This window comes from Amblyomma maculatum, chromosome 3 (genome assembly GCF_055883805.1).
Source record: "Amblyomma maculatum isolate TAMU_Amacu chromosome 3, ASM5588380v1, whole genome shotgun sequence".
Lineage (NCBI taxonomy): Eukaryota > Metazoa > Arthropoda > Arachnida > Ixodida > Ixodidae > Amblyomma > Amblyomma maculatum.
Window position 1 is genome coordinate 45,805,793 of NC_139346.1, and position 18,642 is coordinate 45,824,434.

The 18,642-nt window shown below is 48.8% G+C and overlaps 1 pseudogene; it reads left to right on the forward strand.

Moving 5' to 3' along the window:
• Positions 1–9,348: 9,348 nt before the first annotated feature.
• Positions 9,349–18,306, forward strand: LOC146194681 (uncharacterized; annotated as a pseudogene).
• The last annotated feature ends 336 nt before the right edge of the window (positions 18,307–18,642 follow it).

An 18,642-nucleotide genomic window follows, 5' to 3' on the forward strand; every position in this document is an offset into this window, starting at 1 on the left:
CCTGCCAATCTATTAAATGCCCTTATAGAGGATTACCTATACAATTTTCGAGCCATATTGCCATTTTTACAGATGCGTCTCAGCATGATGAAAAAACAGCTATTGGCATATACTCTCAGGCTCTTGACTGGAGTTATTCATTTCGGGTCCCAGACTATACGCCAATTTTCGCTGCTAAGTTTCTGGCGATTGAGTTGGCCTTGACTAAAATCCCTAGTAATATTTCTAAGGTTGTTTTTCTTTCTGACAGCCTATCCGTGCTGTCATCGCTCGAAAATTAGAAGGACACTCTGCGTTGTCGTTCACTTTATTTTTTCCTTCCTCCTCACATTTCAGATTTGCGTTTTCAGTGGGTCCCAGGCCACTGTGGTATTACATATAATGAAAGGGCAGATTTTTTAGCAAAATCCGCTCTTAGTGGACCTCTTGTTCCATTTATACTTAATGCCGTTTACTTAACCTTAGCACGATTTTAAAATTTCCAACGTCTCCATCAGCTTAGTAACGAGCCTCTCCTTCCTGCACCAGAATACCAACACCTCAGATGGCCTTGGCGTGGCCGCTTGTGTGTTTCAAGGATATGTGAAGTGTCTATGACTCTCTTGCGCTGCAGATTACCGAAACTAAATCTGTATTTATGTCGTTAGTGGCTATCCGCTACTAACCTCTGTGAGTCTTGCAAAGAAATCGAATCCATAGATCATTTTTTTCTCTTCTGCCGGAGGTTCACATCTCTCCGCAAAATTTACTTAGCAACTCCCCTTTCGAGATCAGGCCTTCCAGTAATCATTCCAGTTCTCCTCTCCTTCGGAGCAAGCGTCAAGGGATATGCCTTAAAACCAGTTTGCAATTTCATTCATGATTACATAATATCAACAGGTAAGACTTCATTACCTTTTCTTTTCCTTTTTTATTTTTTGCAAATTATACTTAAAGATTCATATTTATCTGAATACTCTAGTCCTTGAACATAATTATTTACGAACTACAATACACCCTGGCCAATCCCCCGCCGTGGGTATGTGCCATTTTGTCTCAGGTCATCATCATCATCCAGGCAATGAGGTCCCAATGGTGACGCACTTCTCTTCACCTTCGACAAAGGAGCGCACCACTTCATCCTAGTCTTCCCTATCCGTAACAACGTTGCATGGAATCATTTTTGACGTTGCAAATTTGTTGTGACAGACATAGCAGTGAATGATTCGGAATCAGTTTTGTACGCGTAGAGTTCCTGATGCGCTGTGGCATAGGGTAGTGCACAGACGTTTTTCGCAATCAGATAAGGCGGCTTACACAGAAACTCCATCATCAAGGAATGAGCAAGCAACGTATTCCAAATAATTATTAGTGAAAAAGAAAATATTGTGAAGGGCATGGAGAACTGCCTCATTAAAACACAGTGTTTCTTGGCTGCATTTATTTATTAGAATGATTCGACAGAGCACATTATTTTCACAGAGCACAGTGTCTACCCTGCAGTGAAGGCTTTACGTGCCGGCATGAAGTGTGAACGCGCGGCAAAAGACCGAGTTCATGCCGTCTGTATGCCGTCATCTGAGATAGGTGTGAGAATCCGGTTACCATTAGTTTTATTTTTGTATTTTAATATTTTTAGCATAATAAAATACAAAAATTGCCACTGGAGCGTCACTTTCATGTTTTCCACTGATCGCATCTGGCGCAGCGGTTTCTTATGCGACAGCGGCTGTAGCCCGCGCTGCTGAAGCGGGCGCTCAAAGCTCCCCGATAGTGCTCTCACCTCCCTTCCTTCACCCCCGTGCTAATCGGTGTCTGGTTGCGGTGCGAACAAAGGGCGGACAGAATAGTGAAGCTCCAGTGAACATTCGTTGAACAGCTACCCAAGAGGCACTACTGTTTCAAGCTCGATCTGACAGAAGACGCAAAAACGAGCTCTCACTGTGTCGCCTCTTAAAACGAACGTCTGTGGTGTGCATACCCCCGCTCTCATGGCCGCTCCGGTAAAAATAGCATCTCAAACTTAACGTCCTCAGTTGTCGATATCTTTTCTGTACTGTTGGGTATTTTTTAACACCTTAAATTCAATCCTGCTTGCAGTTTATGCGCCTAGTGGGCAAGAAGTCGGATCTACAACAATTGCGAATTTTTGTCTAAGGGTCTTAATGGAGTTGCCGTAGGTTCTAGTGCATCAATATTATGCAACATGTTTTAATAATAATAAAGCTGACATGAAGGAGAATACCTGGATAAATTTTAAAAATATCAAAAATGGGATTTTTTTTTTTGTCTTAAGGAAGTTTTATTGCTGTGGTGAAGCTTATTGCGGAAGATGCCTGTGTGCTGCCCAATGCTACAGCGCATCAGGAACTCTACGCCTATAAAACTGATTCCAAACCATTCACTGCTGTGTCTGTCACAGCTAATTTGCACCGTCGAGACAAAAAAATGGCTAGATTCAATATTATTACGGGTGGAGAACGATGAGACCGAAGTGGCGCCTCATTTGTGGACGGTGAAGAGAAGTGCATCGAACGCTGGGCCCTCATTGGCTGGCTCCTTTGCTGTTCTCAATGAAAATATCTTTAATCCTCTTTTGTAAATATACTACACCCTGATACACTTTTATGCAAAAATTCATAAATCGTTGGCGATTTAAAAATGCCGTAGAATCTCCAGATCTGCGTGGTGCCTATGTCTTGCACAAGGGCCTTATTGAAGTGGCCGTAATTACTAGTGAAACAAAATTATGAAACATGTTATTATTGATTTTAAAAGCTGAGGTAAAGAAGAATAGATTGACAAAGGTTAAAAAATAAAAGAAAACTTTTTTTTGTTTGTCCTAAGAACTTTCGATGTTATATTTAAATCAGCTCGATTGTAACTCTCTATTGAAACGTTATATAAATATAAGCTTTAGCTGTTTGATATATATCTATGCTGAGAACACAGTGTGAAATTATTGCTGCTCTGTCATAAGTTTTTGTTGCAATAAAAGCCTGCAAAGTAGGTAAAAGTTCTTTTTCTGGAGCGATTTTGAGGTCTTTTATATAAAAATCCACACTACTCAGGAAAGGAAAATGTGACTGAATACAAATAAAAACATACGTATATTTTGTCAGACAATTTACAGCTACCTAGAGTTAGCAAAATTTGTGTAATTCATAACCAAATTTGGCCAAAACAGCAGAGAAGATAAGCGCGGGACTCCACCTCTTAGTCTTTATTAACTCACTGTGCCCCGAAAAAACTATTTTGGGCAGTAAAACGAATTGCAGCACTTTTCTTTGCAATCATCAAGCAATAATATGTAAAATTTGAAGGAAATATAAAAGGTCGACCGACCATCCTTTGTTCGATCCTACGTGGAAATTCGCTGAGGACACTTAAAGATAATGGTAAAAAGAAAAAAAAAACGAGGAAACCTGTTCGCCCTGTACGTGCAATGCATTATGACAGAGCTCGTTTGAAGTTCGGAGGTACAAAGATAAGCATGGGCAAAATGAAATCAGGCAGGTTTTCGCAAAGACTACTTAATACTGATCTTATTGACTGTATCAATCACTATAAATTTTTTACCGCTACACCAGCTGATGCAACCTCTCTTAGGCCGTGCGCAGTGATTCTATGTGTTGTATTTGAGCAATAAATGATTTAAAAAAATCTCAACTCGACACTCAACAATAATAAAAGCATTTTAAATCTCTTTAAAACACTAGCAACAATAATGCCTTGGAAACTGAACACGAAAAAAAAGTTGGTCTTTAAGACCTATAAGAAACGTTGAGAATAATTGGTGCAGCCATGTAAGCCATTCTTATTCTCCACAGGTAAACACGATTTTGAGCAGGCATAGCTGCGTGCTTTCTAAGATAACTGCATGAAGATGTACAGTAAGGTGAGCACTAAATGTCTTGCAAGGAAAATGATCGCGTGTCATTCAACATGCCTGCGTGGATTAATACGGCTTGAAACACAACGTTCGCCCACTTGTGTGGTGCTGACGTTATTAAATTTATTCTTTTCATTTGTTTATGCAGGTTTCAAACGCGTTCATGTCGTTTCCTAAGGCCCGGTTTCCGTGCATAAGGCAACTTTTCTTGTTTTACATTTCGCTTCAATTTCTATTCTTGACCTCGAAGATAAAAATGCAAAGACGGAGCGCATACCAAGTCGTCAGCAATGAAGAATACTATGTGAGGTGGCGGTTTGTTGCATATACCCACGGGCAGAAGGAAATGCACCAGTATCAAACAAAGTCGGCCCATTTTTGGTATCCTAGAAAAAAAACACACCATTAGGCAATTAGTTATATCCACACCAGATTTATGATGTGTAATCAAGCATTGGGCGCATTTCATGTCAATAGATTGCGCAGGCTAAAGATTCTTCTTTTTTTCTTTTTATTTAATCGCCTAGGATATGTATAGTCGTATTCGCCCATTGTAAACGGAGTCACCACAACTCATCGTCATCCTCATCAAAGCCTTAGACCCTTAGAAAAGCATCCCACCATGCACCAACACAACCCCAACCCCCAGCCCGCATCTGAAGACAAGGAGGACAGACAGACCAACCAGAACCGAGACGAAGGACCCGAAAGTCCCGAAGGACCCAAAGGAACCGAAAATATACACACAACCCCCACCCAGCCGCCCGACGTGACCTCGAGCTATCGGTCCCATGGGCTCTGGTGACGGATGGTTGAACTGCTCTAGGGGAGGCTGATCATCCAAGCATCACTGTGTTCATCGTCATCGTAGTGGCAAGCGCATCATTCTCTATTATCTTTTCTAGAACATCTACACCATCACGTCAATATTGACTTCAAAGAAACCATCGGGTCGATCGATCGTTGGCCCCGAGGAGTGCTGCGAAGAAGATCGCCAGTGGCGCGAGAGGAGCACTCACGCTAGGCCAGGCATAAAATCAACGTTAATCCTGTCGCTATGTTGTGCCGGCTTCTTTGCTTGTCACCACGTAACAATATCATAGTACAGGAAGGTTTCAATTGCGGTCCGTTTTATTTAGACGACCATGCAAGCACCCAATGGCACTCGTGAAACGCCATATGCCGTACATTTTTTGGACACGTACAAATTGTCACTGAACAAACACTGCCAAAATTACAAAGGACAACTCTCACATGCCAGCACAAACGCATAAACATGCAAACGATGCGCTTCACCAGAAAATCTCAAAGTATCATATTTACGTGAGGTAATCGCGCACTAGAGAAGACCACGCACACTCGTAGAACGCAACATGCCGCATATGTCTTGAATATGCATCACCTGAACTCACATGCGGCACAAACGCGGAAGCACGCACACGTGTCATCAGCAGAAAAACGCCAAGTGCACTGACGCATGTTTCAGCACAAGCGCATATGCACATGTGGTACTCGCTCACTTCATAGCACACGGAAATATTACAGGCAGGGATATAGGCCTGTTTCACTTAAAAAATTGAACAGGGCCTTCATCACGCACCAGTTATCCGTTTGTTTCGCTCTGGTACATAGTTTTTTCCTCAGAGAGAAGGAGGTTGTCCAACTGCTTAAAAGTATTGTCACAGGCCCTCCTCGCGTTTCTATAGTAAGGATACTCACAATATGAAAACAATATGAAAAATTGACTCTGTAATGTTGCAGGTATTGCAATTCGGGCTTGCTTCAATTCCATCTTGTGGAGCTATGCTTTTGTGTACGCAACTCCAAGGCCGAACCGATGGAGCAGAGTTCCTCGACGTCTCATAACTTTAGGTGGTACGTGAAGACGCGAGCCTGCATCTAGCCGAGAGATGCGGTCCTGCTGATGGATGGCTTGCATCATCCCAGTGTTGATTCGTAACACTCTTCATTGATTGAGCGAGTAAGGCTGCGGCGTCATTACGTGAGAAAGATGTGTATGAAAGGCATATCTTCATGAGCCAACTTGGCTTCTGTATCACTACATTCATTACCTGTGATATCGCAATGGCTGGGGAACCATTGAAACTTGACGACGTGGCAACGCTGGAAGACCTCATCAAGCAGAACAAGAATTTGCCCGACTAGCTGCTCATATGTACTTGGTTTCACGTATGTTTTTACAGTCTATAGCGCAGGTTTCGAGTCGCAGAATATCGTCCAGTTATTTGCGCTCTGCTGACCAACGTAGCGGATTGCCTCTCTTATGTCTGCCAATTGAGTTGCCGTGGATAATGTTTTATGCGTAAGTATAAACCGTTGGCTGTACGCGCTTCAAGGAACTCTAAACGGCGCTATTGAAGAAGTGGTCGTCACTGAGCCGTCGACAGAAACATCCACTGATTCACTATACATAGATGAGATATATGACAGGGCCAACTGTTTGAATCCACCGTCGCGATGTGCGGCTTTTTTGGTATACTTGCAATATGTTCACGCCCGTTAGGTGTTGAAATTGTCCATAGTGGCACTGCAAAAATTTGGTGGGGCATGTAGTTAGTAGGTATTGCATTCCATTGAGTCCTGATAGCTTTCGAATTAGATGCATCTGGACGCGGGTTACTAAAGTTGGCCAGGGAGTGGTGATTATGCCTATTTTTGTGTCGCAATAGCACCCGTAGTGGCTCCTCTTGGACATAAATGCGGGCGGTGCAGGCGCTGGTCTCATGAAATGTGCCCCACGTCGATATTTTGCAGAGTGCACCTAAGGACACCCTTAATCCACGCGCCTGAGCACTTTCCAGGGCTAGCAGGGCATTCAGTCGTATCCCAGAAAGAACCGGCGCACTGTCACTTAGATATCCAACCAGAAACGCCTGGCACAAGCGAAGTAAAGATCGCTCAGATGAACCCCATAATTTTCCAGCTATAAAGCTTACAACTTGTGCAAAACTGTCCAGTTCGTTTTAGAGCAAAGAGATGTGCTTCGAATATGAGTGGTCGCGGTCTATAGTGACACGCAGGAATTTGTGTAGTGTCACGTAAGGAATGGCTTGGCTATCAATTGTCACAGGGTACCACGTCGCCAGTTTGCATCTGTAAGCTAAGATGACGCTTTTTGTTGGGGATAGATCAAGACCCTGACGACCCAAATATGCAGACAAAATTGACACTGAACGCTGCAATCTCGCTTGTACTTGGAGAAGCGTGACACTTGAATGCCATATGCAAATGTCTTCGGCGTACGCAGATACCGAAACTGTGCTGGGTAGTTCTTGGAATAGGCCAACGAGCACGAGAATAAATAATATGGGACGAACACTCCTCTCTGAGGGACACCACGACTAACAGAATGATTTGTCGTATCACCTTCATAAGTCGCCGTGTAAACTGCCCGGTTCCTCAAGTAACTTGCTATCCACTGATGTAGAAGTCCGCCAGTCCCACATTTCTCAAGAGCGTCTACTATTGCATCAGGGTAGTTTGTTTGTTTGTTTATGGGGTTTAACGTCCCAAAGCGACTCAGGCTATTAGAGGCGCCGTAGTGGAGGACTTCGGAAATTTCGACCACCTGGGGTTTTTTAACGTGCACTGACAACGCACAGCATACGGGCGCCTTGCTTTTCGCCTCCATCGAAAAGCGGCCGCCGAAGCCGCGATTCGATCCTGCGTCCTTGGGAACAGTAGTCGAGCGCCGTAACCACTGCGCCACCCCGGCGGGGCCAAACTACAAATCTCGCAGTGGGAAAAATGAACACAGGAAATTTTTCAAGCTGAGCCTTTTGCTCTTTGTCGTTGGTTGTAATTCTAAGTGAGATAAATAAGATACTTTGATTTCGTTTCATTCTTAAACAACCTGCTGTCCTCATCTAGGGACCCAGTGACAATGAAAATCAAGTGACAGCTCGGAACTCGTGCGAACGTACGTCTCATGGGATCCGTATTTTTGAGCGCCTGGATTTGATATTTCGCCTCGGATACTCACCCATTTTTGTGAGAAAGCCCGTGAAGGCGTAAGAATTTACCTGTCACCTTATTTGCCTTCATCCGACCGACCGCCGGTTGACTAGGATCTCATCTTTGACCCGCCACGAAGCAACCAAGCTAAGCCTAACGCTCGGCGTGGCACCGCTTCGTTCGTAGCGCAGAGCTGCGTCTCATGCCGCCCCTGCGGCCTCAGAGCCATCGCCGCAGCTGCTGTAGCCTCGAAGACGTCGACATGGAGAACCAAGTCGACGGTACGCCCATCACTCCAGAAGAATTTGACAACGACCCCCGCTGGACCCGAATTGTTCAGGCCCAGCGTTCGGCCTACCCTAGAGGAGACGCTACTACTCAAAGCGACCCCCTCAAGTCCGCCATGGTGCCCCCGCCATCACTGAAGACTCCCAATTTCGTCACCATGTCCCCCTACCTCGACTTTCACAAGAAGACTACAAGATCGTGTTCCGCCCCTGCGGCGGCCTCGACCTCCGCACCACTACCAATGGGGCCCCCTGACCTCACTTTATACTATCCCCAAAGTTGACTCTGCCACCGCCCGTGCCAAGGATCGCGTACGTATTAACCCACACAACTCAGTCACTATTAGTTCACCCTCAGACCAACGCACCCGGTTATATGTCCGAACCTCTGAGCTGCGTCTCGCAACCAATTCGTGCCCCCTGCGCGCTTACGTTGCTGCTCCTGACAACGCCCTCCGCGGTGTAATCTACAACGCTGTGGAGAAACAGAGCCAAGAGGAGATCACAGCAGACCTTCAAGCTATGAACCCCAGCAACACCTACGCCGTTGCCGATGCAAGACAGATGGGACGTACGCGGTCCATCCTGATCACCTTTGTCGGCACAAAAGAACTACCCCGCACCGTGGTATTCAACTGCGGCCATTTTATCTGCCACCCATTCTGCCGCAAGGCCGAAGCCTGCACGAATTGTTGGAGCTACGGCCATCGCTCCGACGTATGCACCCAGCCCAGATCCGGACGCTGCACTCGCTATGGAGCCGTGCACGAGATTCGGGAGCCCCCCAACCTGCACACATAAATGCATCTTGTGCCAAGGCACACATATCACGGGATCCCGCCCGTGTGGACTTCGCTACGCGCGGACCGGTCCCTCTCCAACCAACTCCAGCCTTAAGTCAACGTCATCCACCCCACCGCAATCAAAACCCTCCACCGAAGACTCCCGCCCATCTAGACCCCGCCAGCGGTCCAACTCCCGGACCCGCCAAGAACGCATCCCCCTCCGCCGCTCCGTCTCTTTTCCGCCACTTCCGAGTCAAGACACCTCATCGACTTCTTCCCAGGTGAGCCGGCCTTTACAGCCTCCCACCCCCGACCCCAAAAAAGACGAGCTCAAAGCTCAAGTGGCTGCCCAAAACAGGGAGATTACCCTGCTAAAACAACAGCTGCAGGCGTTGTTAGGGCACGTCCAACTCCCCAGCCCTTTTCCACAATGCCCCCACCACCTGTCACTCAAAAGCCCCCGCCGCACCTACCCGCCCCCATGTCCATCTCCTCCAGTGCTTTCTCCCGCGCCACCTCCCCTTCCCGCACCCCTCCACAGAAGGGGCGATCCACCAACCAGCCCACATCCACCCCGGAGGTGGAGGCCGTCATCCGTCACACAGCCTCGTGTTCTGATGCCCATGAGCAATGGCTCATGGCCGCAATTTCTGCCCTGCGTACCGACACGCAGAAATTGATGGAACAAATTAACGAACACGTAGCCAGAATTGAGGCCCGCCAGAGTGCCAACGAAGCCGAACTTGCCCAGATGACCCTAATGGTGTCATCCCTCCTTCCCTCCTCCTCATCTCCCAATTCCCTTGCACCAGCAGGGGAACCCAGGCCTCGTGATGGCCAGACACCTCTCACGCCTTAATTTATAGCAGTGGAACTGCCGTGGTTTCCGCGGAAAGCGGAACGCGCTGCAGCTCCACCTCCAGAACATCCCTCCCTCCGTGCTCCCCGCTTTAATCGCCCTCCAAGAAACTTTCTCCCCAGTTAAGCTGCGCGACTTCACTGCTTTCCATCCTCCCGCATCCCCCCCGAACATTTCCACTCTGGTTCATCGCAACTACACGGCGATAGAGCATCCTCTCGACGTTTCAGAGTGCACGCACCTTTTCCTAGAACTCCTCCCCGGCGGCGATAGGATGCCTGTCTCTTTCTTCTTAATGTCTACAGCCATCCTCGCACACCTTCAGCTCCTCTCCTCCTCCTTCTACGCAAAGCCCTTTCTCGCACATATCGCAACGCGCTCCTCATTCTTGGGGATTTCAGTGCATATCACGTCAGCTGGGGTTATCCCGAGAACTGTAGGAAAGGTCTCGCGCTGTGGACATTCATCCAGAACGAACAGGTATCCGTCCTTAATAATTTTTCTGACCCAACCCGCATCGGCCCCAGCGTCCAATGCAACACTACTCTGGACCTTTCCATCGGCAAAAACGTCGTGGACGCAGCGTGGACGAACACCTGGGTCATTCTCGGCAGCGACCACTATACCCTGTCCATCTCTTTCTCTCTTCCTAGCCTATCCTCCCGCCAGCGTCTGAGCCAGGTAGTCGACTGGGACCGGTTCCGCCATTCACGGCAACATGACCCCACCTCCATCTCAGACCTTTCTCAATGGACTGCCACCTTGCTCAAAGATGTTTCATCCGCCACCTCTACTGTACCTACCCCTCCTCACTCCTCCACGGCTGACAGCCGCCTCCTTCATCTATGGGAGGCGCATCATTCCCTGCACCGCCACTGGCTTTCACAAAAACACAATCACTCACTAAGACTCCGCCTTGCCCGCCTGGGTATGAAAATTGAGGAGAACTGCTCATACCTCACCAGGCAGCAGTGGGGCCAGACATGCGACCGCATGGCCGGTAACATCGGGCTGAGGGATACGTGGGCGCTCCTACGTGTCCTCCTTGACCCGTCGCATACCAAGGCCACGCAACGCAGGGATGTGACGCGCCTCCTATAATCCTCACCGCTATCCGGTTCCGATTTCCTTCTTGCACTCCGAGATCGCTATCTCTGCACTTCCCCTCCCTTCCTACATCGTCACCATTAATTCTGCGCTTGACGCAGATATCACTTTAGGGGTGGTTTGTACGGCGCTACATAAGCTCTGCACCACTTCCGCACCAGGAGCAGACCAAATTTTTAACAAGGCCCTTCGTAACCTAGACACATCATCACTAGAGGCCATTACGGACCTCTTTAACAAACATTGGCTCGAAGACACTCTGCCTTCTGAGTGGACCCACGTTAAGGTAACCTTCATCCACAAGCCCGGAAAATCCATAGACATTCAAAATCTCCGTCCTATTTCCCTCACCTCTTGTCTCGGTAAGCTCTTTGAGCACGTAGTTCTAGACCGCTTGCAGAGCTTCCTCGAGGACAAACATCTTTTCCCCGTTTCGATGTTCGGCTTTCGCCCATCCATCTCTACACAGGGTGTCATGCTCCAGCTCTCCGAGCAGGTCCTTCACCCTCATCACGCCAAGCACACTCGCGCGATCCTGGCACAGGACTTGACGAAAGTATTTGATAATGTTTTCCATACCGCCATCCTAGGCGCCCTTTCTACGCTTAACGTGGGTTCCCGAATCCATGGTTATATCAAGGCTTTTCTTTCCCATCGCATGGCTGAGATCCCATTCGGCACCCTCTCCTCTCTCGCTTTCCCTCTTGGAAATCGAGGTACCCCACAGGGTTCTGTTCTCTCTCCCCTTCTCTTCAACATCACCCTTTTCCCTATGGCACGTGCTCTAGCTAGCATTCCTAACCTCTCCCATGCTTTCTACGCTGATGATATCACCCTCTTGGTGACTACCGGCAATCTTGGTGAGATGGAAGCCGCTCACCATGTGGGCGCTAAAACGGTCGCCGAATATGCTCGCACGGTCGGGCTAGCTTGTTCCTCGTCCAAGTCGGAGCTCCTGCTCCTCCTGGCTCGAGGCCTAGTTCCAACCTCATCTCCTAACCTTAATGTCACTATCGACGGACATCCCATCCCTTCTGTCTCTTGCATCCGTATTCTCGATCTCTTTCTCCAATCCAATGGCAAACACAATACTGTCCTTTCCCGCCTTACTACCAGCGTCCAGCAGACGGTACGGCTGATCCGACGGGTCGCTAACCGACACTACGGCGTGCGCGAGCACGACCTCCGTCATCTTGTTCAGGCCTTTGTGCTAAGCCGCCTTGTCTACTCCCTCCCCTACCTCTTTCTGTCTCGTACCAAGGAAGACAAGGTCAACTGTCTCATCCGCCAAACCTATAAGTCGGCTCTCGGGCTTCCCATTTCCACCCCCACTTCTCGTCTACTGGCGATGGACGTCCACAATTCTCTTTCAGAACTTGTGAGGCCCATCGCGTGGCACAACTCGATCGTTTATCTCTCACCACCCCTGGCAGAGCATTTCTTATTTCCCTTCGCTTGACCCCTGTCTCCCCTATCTTTGTCACCCATCCCTTGCCCAGCTCCCTCTTCTCCATGCTCACTGTCAAGCCCCTTCCCAAGAACATGCACCCTGAGCATCATGCCGCTCGCCGATCTGCTGCGCCTCCACCCTCTGGTGCCAGTACGGTACACGGTCTGACGCCGTGTTTGTTGAGGCGGCACCCTACCTCTCGCATCCCGCCTATGCCCTGGCCACTGTCTCTAATAAAAGAGCCCCCCCCTCTCCGTCGCCACTATCCATGCTCTCACTTCCACTGCCGCAGAGGAAGCAGCCATCGCCCTCGCCATTGCCAGCACACCAGCCCTTTTCATATTTAGCGACTCTAAGACCGAAGTCCGCAACTTTGCAAAGGGTAGAATCTCTTCCTCGGCGTTCAATATCCTTAAGCACTCCTCCCCCCCCTTCCCGATCTATCCAACTCTTTTGGGTTCCGGCTCACGCGGGGCACCCTGGAAATGAGGCGGCAAATTCTATCGCTCTCGAAATGACCAACCGAGCTGGCCCCCTCCACCCCGGCATGGACACGCGTGACTCCCTCCTCACCTTCCATGACATCACCTTCCACTACCGCAACTCCCGAATATCCCTCCCGCCCCCTCACAAGTCCCTATCGAAAACCGAACAGAATACGTGGCGCATTTACAGGCCCACACTTTCCTCTCCCCTGCATGCCTTGCCCTTATTCATCCCAGTGCCTTCGCGCCCCAATCCACGCTTTGCAGCTCTCCCCGAGCAGACTATGCTCACATTCTTTACTCTTGTCCGGCGCACTTTCCCCCCGTCTCCTGGCAAATAAACAGCCCGCAGCTGTGGGAGGCTGCTTTGGCCAGTCCGGAGCCGCATATTTAACAGCGGCTTACGACCTGGGCAGCGGAAGTCGCCGCCAGGCGTGACCTAGAGGCCACCACCAGCAGCCGGAAAGCCACCCACGGAATGGCGGCAATATAATTTTACTTTTTTTTATTTTTTTATGGGTCTTCACTGAATAAAATTTCTACGACCACTTAGAGACAATGAAAAAAAAGAACGAGGGTGTGCCTTCTGGTCGGTTCCTGTCGTGACATGACATCTACCTTGTCTCTATAATCTTATTTTGACCTTGAAAATATATAAAATATCCCCGCTACTTCATTCTAAACCCACCTTCGGCTTCCGCATTCCTTTTACGTCCCATCCACACATCCCGAGTTCAAATTTCCAGCAATGCACATTGAACCCAGCTGCAGCGAAGGAGCGGAGCAGGCAGCAAAGATGCGAACGTTCTTCGGCGCGCGCCAAGCCTGTATCATCTGGCTACAGTGACACCCCTCTCGTACTCCACCGCCCATATGAATGCAGGAGCTCGGGAGGGGTTCCGCGGGCCGGCGGTTCCCCCATACAACCTCGCCGAATGGCTCCCAAGTGTGAATACCTCTTCAAGAACGGTTTGTTCGTGACGAGGGGGGCTTGGAGTGGCTCGTCGGAACGCAGGACGACATAACGCACCAGCGTATTTCATCGTTTGGGCTCAACTGCAATGGACGATGATGGAGTCAAGTGCATTCATAACTTCATGGACGACGTCCACAGCCGTCGCTGTCTAGGGCCATTGGAACGTTTCCAGGAGTCGCCGTAATCCTTCGCGGACGATATCGCAGTTAAGTTCCCACAAGATATCTCAGCGTGTAGGTGAGGCGTCATAGTGGCCTATGAGGAAGGCATGAAGCGGCCAGTTGTACTGATCGGTTCGGGTATCCGATGTGTGGTCAATGCTCGCCGCTTCTTGAGTGAATTCCGCCGCTGTTTTAAGTCGGTGGTGTAGGGGACTGGCAAAAGGTTTCTTTGCACATCAGGAAGTTCACCTTGTTCTCCTTGGTCATGTTGGAATAGGCTCTGTGGAAGAGACGTTTCATCTCTTAAACATAAGAAGGGTCTTACAATTCGGTAGTTGAATTCAGAATCGAAGGTGGACCTTGGTTCTTTCTTTTCGGACGACATTTGGAAAAACAAAAAGGCCTTTCCCTAAATATCTCCCAATACTTTTAAAAAGCATCATGATTTTCAAACCAGATTCTGGCAAAATCTTTAAAAGTACAGTTGCTTTAACTTCGTTTCCTCATTCCAGGTGTTGTAATTGGTTCACACCCGATCAGACGCGAATACCGCCGCCCTGATAAGTCGCACAGATGAACCGTCCAGAGCCGAGACCAGACCAAAGATCCGAAGGACCCGAGGTATAGTGCCTAGAATATATTGGCTAGTGTGCCGATCGAGGCCTCCCGGGTGGCACCATGAGCGATGAATGCCGGCGGCCGCCGCCAGGAGCGCTGCAAACTGGGTGGGTACCAGCCACGCTGTCTGCTGCCTACCGCCCTCTCACATCTTCAGCAAGAGGGCTGCTTGCACTGTATTTCAGCTCTCATTAAGTCGCAACAGACCTTAGCTATTACTGAAGCCGCTGACTACAAGTTTCAGGGTGTGTGTTTTTTTCTTGGACTGGAAGCGGCGCACTTATTTAACGTTTCTTGCTTGCGAAGGCTTCTGCGAAGTTTGAGCATCTTAGCCCTGGACATCCCGTGCTCACAAAGGGAAACCCAGAATTCCTATTCTAACAACAATTAACGCATAGGCATTTATTGATATAAAATATATTTGTAATCTCTGGAACAAAGTGAAATGCTTCATTTTTATTGACATATGGTTCTTTCTGCGCACTGTACACTTGCTGACAAGTAAACATGTACGCGCAGTTTAATTTAATATTGTATATGCGAACCACACAGGAAACAAAGTCACGCAACACTCCTCTTATGTATATGCAATAAAAACGCAGGCACATATGTGGCAGAATTGCATGAACAGCAGAGCACAAGCGAGGAACCTTTACTTACAGCTGCTAAGGTACATCGCGGCCTGTGATTGCACACAAGGTTTTGCCGAAGTCACCATCTTTTGAATGAAGAAGCTGAAGAAGTTTTTTTTTTCTCAGATACACAATATGCACGAGACGCGGCCGGTTCATCACGAGAAAGCTCGTTGGTAATGCCGCGCTTACGGTGAAACATGCGCCTAATATATAATTAACTGCATTCATATGACATATGTGTAGCGCAAAAAGACAATCGAGGGACACAGAAAATGTACACAACACAGGTGCTGGCTGTAGCGCCTGATTGTGTACACTCTTTTTGCTACACACTGTCATGGGGCACCGTTACCGACTCGCCCAAGTTTCTATCCTTGTGAATATAACTGCATGCTCTAAAAATGTTTCTCGCCAACAAAAGCAGTTGCCGTTTACCTTCCGTCATTTCTATCGATGCTTCGTTCCCATTGTACAGAATGCGTACTCGTACTTACATAGCATCAGATAGCGCAGTAATACGTACGCTCCTTGTTCTAGCGGTAGCCCCGTTTGCCAAAAAAGCAAGTCTTCTCTGTGCACCACCGCTTTCTCTTTGGCATTTTTCTCCGCAGTTTAATGAGAGGCACTGGGGAAACAACAATCGCGAACCGCGCTTCACCACTGGCGACACAGTAAAAAAAGAAGGGATACAGGCGAGCACAGACCGCGCGCACAAAACGCGAAAAAAAAAACCTACGCACACCGTGCCTATGCAATTGTCGCCTAGCAGGTAGAAGTGCGGAACAACTAGCGTGAGCAAACACCTACACCGTAAATAAACTGCTGCACCTTCGTGAAAGCAAAAGACGCGCAGAAGAAGGTTTAACACGCACGCGCAACACCAACAGATTGCCGTATTCTGACGCGAGAAAACTGCGTCGTCTGTTCAGGTGGTACCCTCCCGACAAGCAGCGCCCTCTACCGCTAACGATTGGCTTTCATTGCAAACAGCGCCATCCTCGCCCATAGGGAAGCGCGGGCGCTCGTCACACTAGCCAGTATATTCTAGGCACTGTACCCGAAGTACACTAACTCACAACCCCCGCCCAAGCCGCCCGACGTGACCTCGAGGCGAAATTCCGTTCTCTCAACTGTTGGGTCCCGAAACTTCTTTCCCTTCACTGGTTCTTTCTCCGAGGGTTAAAACGGCGTTTGCTGCTGAGGAATGTCTCCGAACGCACGTGAAGATAACAGACACACTCAAGGCCGAAAATTGCGGTGATGGTAAGTACGTAGTGTAAGCATAGCTTACCTCGCCTCCTGACTCTGCTCAGGGGCGGTTTTAAGACTATTAAGAATAAAATAAATCTCACAATGGAACATAAAGGGAAACAGACCCCATGAAATATGCCAGTTATTTATTTGAACGCAGTGAATTGTAAAAAAAGAACGATTTCAGAAACATTCCACTCACTTTCCACTCAGATGTTTCAGCGTTGATATATGTAACGTTAATTCATTGCGCCACAAAAAGCGTTCAGATATGTAGTGTCAATGTATTGCGCCACAAAAGCTTTTGCCGTATTTATTGCTGGTCAACAAGGTACATACAGGCATAACGATCACTGTGCTGATAGCGCCTGTGCCGCGTCTGAAACATTGAATCCGTGACGTCACTGGTCACATGTGTGCTTGCTATATATAAAGATGCTGTTCGCGTGAAATAAAGAGTTGTTGTTATCGTGCCGGGATCGGGGCCAGTCTCAGTTCCTTCCTGCTTACTGCCCGGCCGCGCTCGGCGTCCGGCAAGGGACGAAACGCTACACAGTCGCGCTCTGCGTCCGGCAAGGCACCAAACGCGACATGGGGTCAGGAGTGGGATCCTCTGGCTTTTGAGAGGCGTTGCCTTAACTTCGTCAACGGGCGCCATGTCAGAGGACCACGCAGTCAAGCCCTAGCTCCCACGGCATGTTCGTGGTTCCAGCTCCGCGAAGGTTTGACTTCGACCGGACGTCTGAATGGCCTTCTTGGATCGAACTCTTTGATGACTACCGCTTCGCCTCGGGCCTAAATGAGCGGAATGGAGAAGCGCAGGTCCGGACGCTGCTTTATACGATAGGCAGGCAAGCAAGAGAAATCTTCTCTACTTTTTCATTTCCCGAAGAAGAACAGAAGCAATACGAAGTCGTCAAAAAGAATTTCGACGAGCACTTCGTCGCCACAAGGAAGCTTGTTTATGAGAGCGCGTGCTTTCACCGTCGCACTTAAGAACCTCTAGAGTAAGTCGACCAATTCGTTACCGCGTTGCACATGATGGCGGACCGGTGCGACTACAATGAAAAGGAACGCATGATTCGCGACAGGTTCGTGGTCGGCCTCAGGGACGCTAAGGTCTCTGAGTAGCTTCAAATGGATGCAAACATGACTCTCGCCAGCGCTTTAGAAAAAGCGCGTTTAAAGGAGACCGTCCAACGACAGCAGCTGCAACTGCGAGAAACCGGCGACGAACCTTTGGTAACGGGGACTGGCAATCTTGCCGCGGTCAGCAAGCAAGGGCAGCCCAGAAAGTATTCTTCAGGACAGCACTCGGACAGCTCGTCAAAGAACTGTTCATCTGGAATACAAGGTCCGCGACCCAGAGTCCAGTCCTACCGACCAGGCACCCCCGGTTCAGGCCCCAACTGCGGTCAAGGAGCGCACCTGAGAGCCTCGTGCCCGGGAAAAGCAGCCAAATGCAACTACTAGCATTGTTGCGGACACTTCGCAGCTGTATGTCGAAAAAAGGCTGCACGTGATGGAAAGAAGATACAACTTTCTTCTCTCCATATGGACAAGGGGGCGTACTTCGTTGGCGCGGTGAACGGGGAGTACTCTAATTCTCGGTATGTACAGGTCGTCATTAACGGCACTCCGGAGTTCGCTAAAGTTGATTCCGGGGCCGAAGTTTCTGTTGTGCCCTCGACGTTTCCCGGTTTACCTACCAGGCTAGAAAAGTGCGACCTAATCCTAACAGGCCCGTCGAATGAACCACTGAATGTTTTGGGAAAGTTTCATGCCACTATCCAGTGGAAACAAAACACTGTACAGCAAATTGTGTACGTGGTCTCACCATTACGCTCCGTACTTTTAGGTCTCCCAGCGCTTGAGGCTCTGAGAGTTATTAAATTTGCGGGCTCGGTAAGTAGCGCAACAGCCGTCGAAGCTTCCTACCCGCAGCTTTTCAGTGGTCTAGGAGCGATAAAAGGAGAATACAAAATTAGACTAAAGCCGAACTCGACACCTTCTGCAATTCATGTTGCGCGTCGCATAGCCTTACCCTTGCGTGACAGAGTTAAGCAAGAGTTCAAGAGTATGGAGCGAGATGGCGTGATCCGCAAAGTAGAAGAACCAACAGAATGGTGTGCAGGAATTGTGCCAGTACTCAAACCATCTGGAGCGGTTCGTATTTGTGTTG